General features: G+C 32.6%; 1 pseudogene; it reads left to right on the top strand.

Annotated features, from left to right (window-relative positions):
* The first annotated feature begins 13,001 nt into the window (after positions 1–13,001).
* Positions 13,002–15,000, top strand: part of LOC137654061 (uncharacterized) — a 2,345-nt pseudogene continuing 346 nt past the window's right edge.

Here is a 15,000-nt window from a genome sequence, read left to right as displayed (position 1 = left end):
GACGTAATGCGTTTCTCAAAAATAAATTAGCTGTTGAGAATCACACTTAATATTTCAAAAGAATTATAGAGTTAAAGTAAATTTATCAATGCTGAAATCCGGATGTTAAGGAGCCACATACCGTCATAATTCAAGTTTGTTTGAATTCAGCGTCATGTCCTCTACTTGCTAGCTTACAGAAAATAACAGACAACTTTGGAGCTACGAAATCTGCATTCTTTACATAAAACAAAGGAGAAATGCCATTTAGGTATACATCTCCACTAGCATTAAGGTCCATGAAGAGAGCTTTAATTTCATGAACTCGAAAAGCAAAACTAGTTAGTTTACCCTCAGGAAAACCGAATGAAGAAACTGTTACCTTTACACAAAAGATTTGAGATCTAATGGAAGCCCACCAATTATGTTCCTAAGTTATATCTGAAAGGGTTTCTTTTATGGTTAAATTATATTCATCTTCAGTTGAAACATGAACTTTCTGAGCAAAACCTCCAAGATTAGTATAGTTATTCCAAGTCAAATCTGATTTGCTACTCTTCCAAAGCTGATAGGCCTCCTGCTTCTCCAAGTATGCATGTCTGCTATCATCATTGAACCGGTATTTGTCTTTCACCCAGTACCTTAGCACAGTAGAAGGGATATGCCAATCAATTATGTTAATTAGTTTCTCATTTAAAGGAACAACTGGCTGAACACGATTTTAAAATTGTGACTAATTCAAGCTCAAAAGATCACTCAAAATGCCATTCCAGTCTACTTAAGATTTTATATAAATCTTACATGTGTATGACACATCAAGGAAAGGCTACTCAGTCATCACTACTAATGATATTAATATATGATTAGATTTCCCAGCTGGAGAACCAATCCTAATTGTTATAACGCGAAGGAAGTCAGTGTATATGAGGTCCAATCAGTTACCAGACGTGTGAGTAATATCACGTAGTCACAGCCTGATCCAGAGGCAAAGTCTAGGGCTCTTAAGCCATGGAGATCAGTAAGAGAAACAGAATTAAACCACTCCCTAGGTGAGCATTGAAATCATCAACAAAAACAAAAGAGGCCTCTCTAACTTCCTGTATCTTAGTCATAATGGTGAGAAAACAATAGTATATAGAATTATCTATGTCTGGATTCTAGTAGATCGAACGCAAATAGAAGTTGTTATGCTTGCCACAGGATTTTATTATCTGACTCTCATGTGACATCCACCTTCATTGCAAGACTTATGAGAAGCAGGGTATTCAGTCCTGATTTACACCGCTTTTCCCCTGGGCCTTGGAATGGCATCTGTTACATAATTATTGGCCTCTTAAAACCAGTTATAAGGAGCTCAGATGAGTACCTCATCTTAGAAACTAAAGTGTCTGAACACAAAAGAATATTATACTGTATGGACATAACTGTGAGGCCTTTAATATATGCATGCAAACCACTAACATTGCAATACAGTAGACGAAACTAATGTATTCTAGGATGTGCTGGTGCTGGATTTTGCCCAATGTCTCTAGACAGGATAAGAATTAATGAAAATAAAAAAGATTCATCATACTTAAGAATTAACTTAACAATAATGATAACAAAAACAATATTAATAAAAATATATTTTAAGTGATTGATAAAACCCATAGACTAAAGATAAAAAGTCAGAAAGAAAGGGTTTTGAAAAGATAAAGGTATAAGAAAAAGACGGCCTATTAATAAACCACCAGACATCAATGGCACTTATATTAAGCCTGTTCAACACAATATCCCCCCCCCCCGGCCCACCACCCCCCCCCCCCAAAAAAAAAAAAAATAAACAAAAAGGAAATAGAAAAAAAAAAAAAAAAAACAAGAAAGGATAGTGTGCCCGAGTGTACCCTCATGCAAAGGGAACTCTAACCCAAGACAGTGGAAGGTCATGGTACAGAGGCTATGGCAGTTCAAATGCAGAATATGATGAACAGGAACAAATTCTGACCCGTATCCAATCTTCCAGTATTTTTTTTTTTCTTTGAAAACAGTCAGTAGTATATTAATAATGGAAGTAAGTAATTAGTATCATAATAGGTGTCCCAATTATCTCCACGCCAGCAAGCATAACCAATTGATGGCCGAAACGAGTCTCTCTGTAAGTGCATCGGCCATACTCTTTATATATACGAGACCCGTTTTCTTTGAGATTTGAAAATTTTTAAGGAGGATTATTTCACACGATGAGGAAACCTGGACACGTTGTCTGATTTCGAAAAACTACAAGAAGTTCTTGTTCTTTTAATGAAACAACAAATTTCATTTACAAATCAATAAAAAATGTATCTATCTTAACATAAATATTTAATGTTTAAAAATAAACTCTTCTCGAAGGTCTTGTAACATATAAAAAATTAATAAATATATATACACACTTTCATATACAGCATATATATATATATATATATATATATATATATATATATATATATATATATATATATATATATATATATATATATATATATATATATATACACTTTCATATACAGTATATATATATATATATATATATATATATATATATATATATATATATACACTTTCATATACAGTATATATATATATATATATATATATATATATATATATATATATATATATATATATATATATATATATATATTCCTGTTATGAAGAGAAATAATTGCTATTATTTGATGAAAAGAAACATTACCCTCACAAAACAAATACACACTTGATATTTGTCTATGAATAAAATTTTAAAAGTTCACGAAGGAAAGAAGTAGAGATGATAATTCTTTATAGTTACCAAAGCACTAAACATATTACATCTTCATTTAGTACAAATAATCTGAGAGAGAGAGAGAGAGAGAGAGAGAGAGAGAGAGAGAGAGAGAGAGAGAGAGAGATTTCCCCGACTTTTGTGGTTTTCCGTAGACCAAACTTAGTTTATCACTGTAGAGCTGCCACTTTTCGTCAGGCTCCTAACCGCAAAAATCTTTACTTTCTACGTAAAAGAAAATGTTTTCCACAGCGAATGCTCCTTTAACCTTTGACATTCAGCTTTTTCTTTTGTGTTACCTTTAACAAAGAGCGTAAGCTGACGCAAGTTTAAAATGGAAACAAAAATCCTCGTATATCATGCATCCCTTGGCAAGTGTGTTATTTACTACTACTACTACTACTACTACTACTACTACTACTACCTGTGTTAATACTATTATTTTCATAGTTTTTTTTTAACATTATCATTAGTGCTCCACTTCTACTACCATTAGTAATACTAATGGTACTGAATGTACAGAAGGGAAATTGATTAACTTTGGATAAAATCAGTTCTTAGGCAAATATATGCGATATTTCTGTGGCTGCCAAATATTCATGAGGATGGTGTGACGGGCGAAGTTATAAAGAAAAAAAAACAAGATACAAGATTGTGTGGTTTGAAAAGAGGTCGTGGATAGAGATTAAAATATCGGACCTCCAAGGACGTTATGCCACTAATCTTTGGTAATTCAGAAAAGGTCTAGAACCATTTAAGAACCTTGTCAAAGTATAGGTCTATCCATCGAGGCAGAAGTTTATGGAACACGGAGATATATGATAAGGAATTTTGTCATCGATGATGGAGAATAGAGTGATCCGTTCAAGATCTATTTGAAAGTGAATGAGAGAAAATACCTCAACGTGGTGAAAATTTTTGCGCCTCGCTATGATAAGCAAAGCGGTACTAATCAGAGCTACCCATTATACTTGGTTTACTAAGAGCGACCAGAAGAAAATCTCCCACCATCACCAATCAGCACTAGCCAGGGTGGTGCTGAAAACTAGCCAAACCCCAGACATGAAAAGAGATGACCGAGACCTTTGTCCTGCAATATATTAAAATCGGCTTTATTTGTTGTTGTAACTTATGAAGGTTGAATGGAATAAGATGCGAACGGGACCAAAGAGGGGAGATGGGAACAAAGCCCTGTGTAAAAAAAAAAAAAAAAAAAAAAAAAAAAGAGGTTGGGGGATTACGAATGAAATGAGAAATAGTCGAGAAACTCCCCTGTGTGAATTTAAAAATGAATACCTTAAAACGAAGGGGAGAAAATAAAAAGGACAGATAGAATAGGTTGGAACGTGACAAGCATAAATTATATGGAGGATAAGTTCAAAACTATTAGCATGACCTACTGCTGATGAGACTTTTGTGCAGATACATGAATAGAAGTGTGAAGTCGAGGTCGTTTTTTTACACTGAGGTCTTATTGCTGATCCTTGGGATAGATTTCGCATGTTATCTAGATTTTCAGCATGCATCATCTTAAGGGAATTTCACCGGGAAAGCAGTTCTATGGAGAAAAAAATATAACATCTATAGCAATAATAAGTATAACCCTACTTATGATAGTAATATTAGGTACACAAGCGGAATTGGAATATAACTAGAAGCAGGTACAGCGCTATAAAATATGTAATGTTGGTTATGAAAAATCCAAAGTAACAATGATACAGGATGGAAATTTATAAAAAAAATACCCTATAATGCTATCAAACGACGATATATTTACATTAAAATGATAATGATATTGATTATACTGTACGAAACCTTTTAAAAGTATCACTCATAAATGCTGCAGTAACGTGGTAGTCAAAAGAGAAAAATAAGGAAAAAAAAAGGTATAAAAGTACCAAGACTTACGAATTGAATACTATGAAATATGCAAATAAGAGAGGTTCTAATGATCATAGGACCATTAAGGACCATACCTGAGTCATTGAAAAGGAATCTTGAGAAGGTAAGATGCGATATCCCCCTAGGCCTTGTGCAAAAGAGCGTGCTACTTGAAACAGCTAATATTGTCAGGTAAGTGATGGATTCGTAAGGAATCTGGATGTAACCCAGAACCCTACACTATAACCACCAGTCTGTGTAAATTGCGATTAGGAAAAATATTTATAATAAATTATTATTATTATTATTATTATTATTATTATTATTATTATTATTATTATTATTATTAGTAGTAGTAGTAGTAGTAGTAGTAGTAGTAGTAGTAGTAGTAGTAGTAGTAGTGATGGCACTATTATCATGAATTCATAATACAGATAACCACAGTGATATATAGCAAGAGATATTATCTGTTAACCTTCAGGCTTTCCCTCACATTTTCCAAAGTACCTCTTTAGCTTAAGATGAAGAGGCTATTTGTAAAAAGACTGCGAAAACCTTGAGAGTAAGACAGGTATTATATAAAAATATATCACTGTGGATGTCTTTATTCAAGGATTTTGAAGAAACGCTACGGTGTTTTTTTTTTCAAGTTTATACTATTATTATTATTATTATTATTATTATTATTATTATTATTATTATTATTATTATTATTATTATTATTATTATTATTATTATTATTATTGTGTATTGAATTGTAAAGTACATAAAAAGGGTCAGCGTAGTAGTGTATAGTAGAGAATATTTCATTAATCATATAACTTGAGCCCAACACCAGAATTAATCCTCCCACCAACAATGAACTAGAAACAAGTGTACTTCTAGAAATCAGGATGGACTTGGGCATCGTAATTTTGGTCATTATTTTAGCAAAATACTGAAACATCGATATGTGGTATTTCAAGATTCTAATATAAAGAAAATATTTTTATATAAAAAAAAAATCAGAATACATAATCTAATTTGCCTACCAGTTCAATGACTGAACTAGAGAAGGTCTATAATAATAAGTAAACGATTTGTGATCATTTGTAAAAAATCTATAAAGAGTATTTATAGATTTTTTTCAATACAAACAAACTACAACCTACAAATGATAAAAAATCATTCACATATTATTATAGGCCTTTATTTCTATCATTGAAATTGTAGATAAATTAGGTTAGTGTATTTAACTTGAAATCATCTTTAAAATGCTGTGTAACTTTCGTCTACATTATTTCAGCAAAATAAATACAATCGGTATTGTTCTGTTGAAAAGTAATGCAGCGTTTAGTTCTGGAGATATGACAAAATACTTTCGAGTTCCAACATAATCTCCGAAAAGATGTCATTACAGAATATATACGATGCATTTAGTAGAAACGTATAAGTCTTTTCCATTGTTTAAATTCCCCATAGTATTATTTATTAATACTCCTTTATGTTCTTATATGACATCACCTAAATTTGTTATTCTCTCTGAGATTAATTAGATGTTTTATATCTTTACTCAAATATCATCTGCTTTATCATTCATAAACTTAACTTCAGACGCTTAATAGTTGTTAAGTATTTTTGGAAAGTGTTAAATGTTTTTTCCAAATTAATATTCTATTAGAAGTCTACCTATGATTATATGAGATTTGTTATTATTAATGTGAGAGTTCACCTCGAGTTTAAAATCTTAAGATCGAAAAGGGAAATCATAAATTTCTACATGAAAAGCTGGTTCTTTCTCCTTCAGAAAACTATCCACATTGTGAATGAATCTCATATATTAGCTAAATAAAACAAACAGTTTGAAATAGTATTTCATAAAGGAACGTCATCTTGATATACTCTAATAAGGTGGTATGCATATGGCCTATGGATAAATATATCGTACTTCTGTACGCTGAAGATTTACCGGCGTAAGAACCGGCATATTCTAAAGCAGTTGCGGATATACAAGACTTACTCATTAATTAGTGCTGTAGTAAAAGTTGGTTACTTAGATTCTTTATTCACAACCATTCTTCCATATTTACCTATTTCTATCATATAGTAATACCAGGCACATATGACTTACCCATCCTATTTAAGCTGTGATAATTGCCATGGTAATTCTTTAAATAATTTCAATTAAGGATATATGAAGGCAGTGCTATCCTATATATCAGATTTATTCATTAAGGCTTTACCATTATATGTTTCATCTATTATGATAAGGGGTATTGTAAGCCCTAGCACCTAAAATTTATTTAATGTTTGCTAACTGAATGTAAACCAATGTGCTGTCTCGTATATCTCTTTTGGTTAGTGCTATAAAAATGAGGAAACATCCCGTGTATTCACCATAACTCGGGTATTTTGTAAGAAATGAAATTCGTGGCTTGCGTGTCTACTTTAACGAATATTGAAGTAGTAGTAAAAATGTAATTATGGTTTACCTAATTCAACTGGGGATGTAGTAATACTGCAAACAAAAGTTGATTCTAATAACTTTCTTGCTTTTTAAATCTACAAAAATATCTCGCTTTTTTTCTGGCTCTCATTATATATGTCAATGTAGAAATCTCCCTCCCTCCCTCTCTCTCTCTCTCTCTCTCTCTCTCTCTCTCTCTCTCTCTCTCTCTCTCTCTCTCTCTCTCTCTCTCTATGGTTTGCACATACACAAACACACACGCACACACATATTACATATATATATATTATATATATATATATATATATATATATATATATATATATATATATATATATATTTATATGTGTATATATATATATATGTATATATAATTATGTGTATATATAAATATATATGTATATGTATATATATATATATATATATATATATATATATATATATATATATATAAATATATGTATATATATAGATAGATAGATATATATATATATATATATATATATATATATATATATATATATATATATATATATATATGTACATATATACATATATATATATATATATATATATATATATATATATATATATATATATATATATATATATATATGTATATGTACATATATAGATAGATAGATAGATAGATAGATAGATAGACAGATAGAAAATTATTTGCTCATGCATACATACATCATGGCTAAATATGTGTGTAAATGTGTACATAAGTATACCTTAACGAGGTGAAAGGGTTTGCACATCACAATAAACCGAAAAGCTATACTAGTCAGCGCAACCCATACTAGGTTAGTTTGCTGTGAGCTATCAGACAAATTTCTCCAAACAGCACCAATCCGCAGTGGCCAACGTGGTGGTGAAAACTAGCCAAAACCCAGACATGTACATCACAACCTTGTCTCAACCCCCAGTCCTCAGTTGTATTGGAACAACAGCCCAGGTAGGCGGGCACCTATATTGCACTGAAGGGTGTGATAAAAATCCCTGGACTAAAACAACCCACCTTTGGAAACAGGACCTTGTAACATATAACATCAAGAGCTGATATAAATAAATTGGGATATAGCAGGATTAAAAGAAATTAGAAGAACTAGGGAATCTTATATAGAGTTAAAACAGGGCCACATATATTGCTTCAGAGAACATACAAGGAACAAAGAAAATGGAGGGGGTTTTCTTACTGATAAAAATCTTTCAGGCGTCATAGAGGAATTTTGTAGTATCAGTAATAGAATTGTAGGATTAATTATTTAAATAAACAAGAAGTATAAACTGAAGATCACTCAGTCGTATGCAACAACAACATACTTTACAGATAAAGAAATATATATATATATATAATGAAGATATTGAGATATCTATGGAAAAAAAAGCATAAGACTCAATATACATTCGTTTTGAATGATTTCAATGCTGAAGTAGGTCAAACATAGAAATGAGAATCAGCAGTAGGTAAATTTTGAGTAGACACAAGGAATGACAGAGGAGTCTTGCTTGTACAATTTGATGTAAGAAACAATCTTAATATTTTGAAGACCATTCATCAAAAGGAACATAAAAATAGACATGGAGAAGCACATATCAAAATCGAAAATCGAAATAGATTTTATTTACAGTGAAAAAATTTAATTTAGTTAAAATGTAACAAAGTTAAACAAGTTAAAGTCAAGCAACCATAGAATGGTGAGAACCAACATTTGCTTTGATTTAAGGAGAGAGAGAGAGAGAGAGAGAGAGAGAGAGAGAGAGAGAGAGAGAGAGAGAGAGAGAGAGAGAGAGAGAGAAATTAATTTCCAGAAATTTGAGAAAAATCGGTGGAGTTTAGTTTAGCAATGGATAATAGGTACTCCCAGCTACATGCGAAATGGAAGCAAGTAAAGAAAAAATTAACAGTGATTTTACTAAATTTGTATTAGTGTCAAGGATATCTACCATAAAAGAGCAAAAACCCTATTAAGAAAAGATCAGAACTAAGGATAAAATCCCTGAGAGATGAAATGAAATTAGCAAAACTATCTTAAACAATAAAAAAAAAAACTAAAATAATAAATATAGTGATAATATAATCGCACACGATTTATATACAATGTTATACAGTAGTGCTATAGGAAATATCTTTGCCAATAGAATTAATGAAACACCTGGGCAGGTACTAAAAGTAACAGTGGGAGAAGTAAAGAAAGTATTAAAACGTATAAAAAGAGACAGGGCAGCAGAAGAAGAGGGCATAACAATTGATTTGATAATGGATGGAGAGGTTTCATATTTAAGAGGAACTCCATAATAACACAGAACTCTCCACAAAATTGGCCGGTGCACATTATCAATGGCTTTTTTATAGTCCACTAATGTCATCAAAGGTAAATTTCTATATTCTACACATTACTGTACAACATGTTTTAAAATGAAAATGTGGTCAGTAAAACTTCTTCCTTCTCTAAGTCCTGCTTGCTCATCCAATTTTTTTCTCTAGTCTCTTTGGAATAGGCATACTAGGTATTTTCATGACATCTGATGTAAGTGACATGCCTCTGTAATCATTGCAATAAGTCAGATCTGCCTTTTTTTCCATTTTCACCAACACTTTCAGCTCCCATTCATTAGGCTTTGCCTCTTCACGCTACATTCTACAAAATAATCTGGTTAGTAGTGTGAGAGTCATTTCATTTACGACCAATATCCTCTCAGCAGTTATTCCGTCGTATCCAGGGGCATTCCGTCTCTTGATCTTTTTATTGATAGCTTCGACTTCAAACACAGAATTCATTCCTGGGCATATCAAGGGCTTCATTAGATTCAAGTATATCAATCAAATTAATCCCCTCATACCTATTATTCATGACCTCACTAAGGTGTTCCATCCAACGTTACCTTTCTTCATCTTCTGTTGTTATGATAGATCCATCTTTCTTTTTGTTGGGTATATGTTCTTTTTTTTGCCCTAGTACAAATTTCATTAATAATTCTATGAGCAATTCTTACCGAATGGCCACTCCCTGAATTCATAGCTTTGTCAGCTTTTTTTGCTTTACTGTTTAAATAATCTTTCCAGTCTTTTCTGGCTTTTCTTCTGACCTCACTATCAACACTAAAATACTTATCATTTTTTTTTCAACTTATATTACTTCCACAAAAAATTTCAACAATCAGTTTTTGTCTTTGTCCTCTTTTTATGGTATACCAAGTATTATTTGCTATCAATGGTTTTCTCCTTGGAACTGCATGTTCCAAAACTTCACTAACAACTGATTGATATATGTTTTTATTATCATAACATTCTTCGTTAATTGTCTGGTCTTCTCTTAAAGTCTCTAAGAGTCTAAGGTAACAAATTCGTTCCTATATTGAATTGTTTCCATGTACTCATCTTCTAGAAGCTTAGTTGGATAAAACCTAGTTATTCTAAGTACATTTCTGAGGGCTGTTTTCCGTTTCAAATTCAGTGTGGCAATGAGGAGCTGGTGATCACTGAAAAAAAAAAAAAAAAAAAAAAAAAATGGTTGAATCGAAATATCCCAGTTGGCAATCTAATATTTTGGTACCTTCCATTCATCAGTTCAGTGATCATCAAACAAATGTTTTTCTCTGCACCAATGTTATATTACATGATTAGTTTTATCATAACCAAAATATATTCAGTCTTTGATGATTAAAAAACTATACCATTAGATTATGACAGAAATTCCGAAAATATTTGAACTACCTCCGAAAAAAATCGTCATTGTTTCTATAAGTTTGGGTAGTGACGCTGCAAGTGTTGCTAATGTTTTGATGCTTTTATTAACAGTGAAAATAATTACAATATTAAAGGCACTCTATAATATATAACGCTAATTTTAAAAATATTTCGGTTATGAATAACTGAATAGTGTCCCAAAATTAAAATGCTCAACGCATTTACTCAACTCTTATAGAAATTACATAAGATAAACTCAAAATAGTATAGTATATGTCTATATAGCTTCATATAAGAAATATTTAATTTAAAAAGAAATGGTTCCTCACTTGGCTCTGACGTGACTGCTTTAAGCTCTAAAATCAAATAGATCTTCTTTCAAAAGGAAATGATTTGAGGCTCACCGCTGCTTTTGTCTCTCCATTTCCAGTTAAAAAGAAATGTATTTCATGGTAAACACCATAAGACATTTATTTTGCAAAATTCAATCGTTTTGGTTTTTAAGAGAGTATTATTTTATTGAAAAGAGCAGCTAAAATTTTCAATATTTTTTCTTTTAGATGCAAATAAAATACATTTTTTAAATTACATCGAAACTTTAGATTATCTGAAATATATATAGAGCTTAGCACATTTGAAAATAATTTCCTCTCATTTTTGGTCAGTAGAATAGTATAACAGACAGTTTTGAATTTTCATTGGATAGTCCAAGGAAGACACAAAAGAGAAGAATTAAACCTAATTTTCACCTTTAAGGAATCAGCGACCTCTCACCGATGGAGATCGGAGATATTTCTTTGCTTGCAGATTGAATTTTAGATGTAAATAAGTAAATCGTTCACATCTATTAAACAAATCGTGTGAAAATATAGACACAGACTATATATGAACATTTTTTTTTATACATTTAAGTAATGCTAAACATATACATTACTATTATTATTGTTGTTAACCTAGCTACAACCCAGTTGGAAAATATATGTATTAAAATTAGTAGCAACGGTAAAGTACTTCAAAGATATACTGTATAAACTATGGAACGAGATTTATTTAAACCTGTTCAACCGAAAACTATTTGCAACATGTTTGAACTTCTGAAGTTCCATAGATTCAACCGCCAAATTAGGAAGATCATACCACGATCTGGAAACAGCCGGAAAGAAATTATGAAGAAGCATGGGTGTTAGAATTAACTACATATATGCTTAGTAAATTGTACAGGAAATTGCAGTCTGGAAAGATATGAATGCAAATGATGGTTAGAAATATGATTAATTTCATTTAACATGGAAAAAAAAAAAGAATAACACCCAATAGCAGGAATAAGGAATTGGATGGGACAAAAGACTATTAAGTAAACCAAGATGAGTCAGAAGTTGAATACAAGAAGGGAGAACAATATTCAAAACATGGTAGAATGGAATAATCAACCCATTTACTTAGGATATATTGATCAAAAGAAATCTTAGGAAAAACTCTAAATAAACCATTTTTCTGCAATGATAAAGAAACAGACCGGGTGGGTTTCTCAAAAGCAGATTTTATAATCTAAAATTACACTTCGTATTTTATTTGAGTTGTGTATAGTTGGAGAGATATTTTCAAATAAAAGATCTGGCATTCCCTCACCTACAGGAAGGAAATGGGGAGTGGGGGCATTTACTAAGGGCAGTTCTTTTAGAGGGGCAGCAATTCTAACCTGGACCTACCACCTACAAGGCTGACAAAATAATGATAATAAAAGATCTATAAGAAAGCGTGAAAAGTTTACCGCAATCGAACATTTTTGCATTAACATCAGCAATAGCGGCTTTAAATACAAATGTTGAACTATGCCTAATTATTTTGCAAGCTAATATCAGAAATATTTGCAATAAGAAATAGAATTTGGCTCAAAATATTTGTTTTCTGTTTCGGTATTCCTGCTATTCTGTAACTCTGAAGAGTAGCACTGACACCTGATGGAGGTCTAATTATTAAGGTCGATTCACACATATCATTGACGTATCAGTGCTGCGTCCGCTCAGTGCTTCAGTGTCAGTGAAAAAAAAATATTGTTGCTTTGAATTCAACCGACGCGTTTACACACGTCCGGCGCAGTTCAGTGTTTTGACTCTCAGTGACCGTTACATCTCCGTTCCGTGAAGCCAAGTATCGTCGCCACCGATATTTTTCAAGTTTTCAGGGACGCCGAACGATTGTTCTGAGCCAAGAAAATGGATGACGAACTACTAATTGAATTAGTGCGAAACCATCCCGTTCTGTACGATCTGGCGCAACCAAAATATATGGATTGTAACTTTAAGCAAGACATATGGAATAAAATAGGAGATGAAATGAAAGTAGATGCTAAGTACTCTTTTTAATAAATGAGGTTGATATATCACACCAAACCTCATTCCTCACCACAACACCTCACATCAGACCACACCACACTACACCACCCCTCATTCATTACCACAACACCTCACATCAGACCACACCACACTACACCACCCCTCATTCATTACCACAACACCTCACATCAGACCACACCACACTACACCACCCCTCATTCATTACCACAACACCTCACATCAGACCACACCACACTACACCACACCTCATTCACCACCACAACACCTCACATCAGACCACACCACACCAAACACCACCACACCACACCACACCTCATGCCACACTACAACGCCTCACATCACTTTTTTTTATTGATGTATTTAATATATTCTTAATTTTGTAGTCTCACTAAATGTCAGGTTTACTTTTGCTAGTTCTTCTATAACTCTTCTCTGACTTTCATTTTCGAATCTCCAGTCATGAAAACTGCCATGGCACAGATCCAACCTCTGAATTAAAGTAATCTTTGTACAGCTATCTTACAGTTAACGTATCTCTTGTTGCATTTCCACGCTGCAGAGGCCGATTTTCAAGTCTTTGCTCTGCTGTTTTAGCCACTGTTGCATTTACATCATATAGGCTTGTTTCTACATCACATTTTCTAATGAAATTATGCAGAACACACATTGAAAGTATCATGTTATCAACCTTTGCTGGTTTTGCTTGAATTCTTCGGTTACATATTCTAAATTTTTGAGACAAAATGCCAAACATATATTTAACAACTCTTCTGGCACGAGACAGTCTATAATTAAAGACACGCCTAGAATTATCCAAATCTGGCCCAAGATATGGTCGCATCAAATAACTTTTTAGAAGGAAGGCTTCATCATCCACCATTACATATGGAGCCTTAGTATTTGTGTCTGGCAATGTAGCATTTCCTGGTACTAATAATGTGCCTCGCTGTAGTGCTTTGCCTAGACCAGAATTTGCAAAAATTCCACCATCACTGCTTTTTCCATATGCACCAACATCAATTGTGATGAAATTGTAATGTGCATCAACAAGCCCCAACAAGACAATTGAAAATGTATTTTTAAAGTTAAAGTACAGAGAACCGCTATTTGGTGGAGCCTGAATGGTAAAATGTTTGCCGTCCAAAGCTCCCAAGCAGTTAGGAAAATTCCAAAGTGTTGAAAAGTCATTACCAATGGATTTCCACATTTCTGTTGAAGGTTTTGGTAGTACTTCGCTCATAAGATTGTCTGGTATTATCCTGCATGTGTCCATGACAATTTTGTACACTGTGCTATGCCCCAAGCGGTAGCTGAACGAAATTGTCCTTAAGGAATCCCCTGCAGATAGGTACCTGAAAGAAGGAAATTTAACATATATTAAAACTTTTGTTTTTTCAGGTTCATCATGTAAAAGCAGATGGAACAATATAAGGGACAATTACAGAAAATCTATGAAGAAGACTTCAACTAAGAGTGGGTAAAGTGCAAAGAAAATTAAACTGTATAAATTTTCGGAACAATTAAGCTTTTTAAAGAAATACATGCACGAAAGGGAAACCAAGGGGAATATCACAAGTGAGGAACAGGAAGGAGACAATAACGACAATGTTGTAGAACAACAGGAGGAAGAAGAAGAGAACATCTCGAAAGATGTAGAAGCAAAAGTATTGGATGGAGGCCTACATGAAGATTTGCAGACGCAACCATTGCCCTCACCAAAGCCTACTTTTGAAGCTAAAGTTAAGTCATCAGTATGAAAATCAAAGATGAAAGTTGCACCTCACCAAACAGCTTCTGCAAAATTAATTGAGTACTCGATCAGTAAACAAGAAAATCACACTGCTTCCACCACACCACA

The sequence above is a fragment of the Palaemon carinicauda genome, chromosome 15 (assembly GCF_036898095.1).
Source record: "Palaemon carinicauda isolate YSFRI2023 chromosome 15, ASM3689809v2, whole genome shotgun sequence".
NCBI lineage: Eukaryota > Metazoa > Arthropoda > Malacostraca > Decapoda > Palaemonidae > Palaemon > Palaemon carinicauda.
The sequence above is the reverse complement of the archived record's forward strand: the minus strand, read 5'-3'. Positions and strand labels throughout refer to the sequence as shown.